Source organism: Geospiza fortis, unplaced genomic scaffold (genome assembly GCF_000277835.1).
Source record: "Geospiza fortis unplaced genomic scaffold, GeoFor_1.0 scaffold51, whole genome shotgun sequence".
Classification (NCBI taxonomy): Eukaryota; Metazoa; Chordata; class Aves; order Passeriformes; family Thraupidae; genus Geospiza; species Geospiza fortis.
The window spans coordinates 3,379-4,736 of NW_005054801.1; positions in this window are offsets into that span (position 1 = coordinate 3,379).

Below are 1,358 nucleotides of genomic sequence, written 5' to 3' on the forward strand. Positions count from 1 at the left end.
ACATTCTATAGGTGATTCTGTACATTTTATAGGGGACCCTACACATTCCATAGGGGATTCTGTACATTTTATAGGGCACCCTACACATTCTATGGGGGTTCCCACACATTCTATAGGGGACCCTGCACATTCCATAGGGGTTCCTACACATTCTATAGGGGACCCCTGTACATTCTATAGGGGACCCTACACATTCTGTAGGGGAATTCTGTACATTTTATAGGGGACCCTGCACATTCTATAGGGGATTCTGTACATTCTATAGGGGACCCTACACATTCTGTAGGGGAATTCTGTACATTTTATAGGGGACCCTGCACATTCTATAGGGGATTCTGTACATTCTATAGGGGACCCTACACATTCTGTAGGGGAATTCTGTACATTTTATAGGGGACCCTGCACATTCTATAGGGGATTCTGTACATTCTATAGGGGACCCTACACGTTCTATAGGGGAATTCTGTACATTTTATAGGGGACCCTGCACATTCTATAGGGGATTCTGTACATTCTATAGGGGACCCTACACATTCTGTAGGGGAATTCTGTACATTTTATAGGGGACCCTGCACATTCTATAGGGGATTCTGTACATTCTATAGGGGACCCTACACATTCTGTAGGGGAATTCTGTACATTTTATAGGGGACCCTGCACATTCTATAGGGGATTCTGTACATTCTATAGGGGACCCTACACGTTCTATAGGGGAATTCTGTACATTTTATAGGGGACCCTGCACATTCTATAGGGGAATTCTGTACATTTTATAGGGGACCCTGCACATTCTATAGGGGATTCTGTACATTTTATAGGGGACCCTACACATTCCATAGGGGATTCTGTACATTTTATGGGGCACCCTACACATTCTATGGGGGTTCCCACACATTCTATAGGGGACCCTGCACATTCCATAGGGGTTCCTACACATTCTGTAGGGGACCCTACATATTCTATAGGGGAATTCTACCCATTCTATAGGAGGTTCTAGTGGCACCTTAATCCCCTATAGAGACACCTGAATCTCTGTAGGCGATCTCAAATCTTGTATGGAAAATCCCAAATCCCCTATAGAAATTCCCCTATGGAAAATCCCAAATTTCCCTGTAGAAAACCCCAGTTTCCCCTATAGAAAATCCCTGCTGGAAAATCCTAAATCTTCTTTAGAGGATCCCAAATTCCCCTATGGAAAATCCCAAATTTTCGCTATAGGGGATCCCAAATCCCCTATGGAAAAAAAAAACCCAAATCCCCTATAGAAATTCCCCTATGGAAAATCCCAAATCCCCTATAGAAAATCCCAAGTTTCCCTATAGAAAATCCCCTATAGAAAACCCCAAATGGCTCCTGCT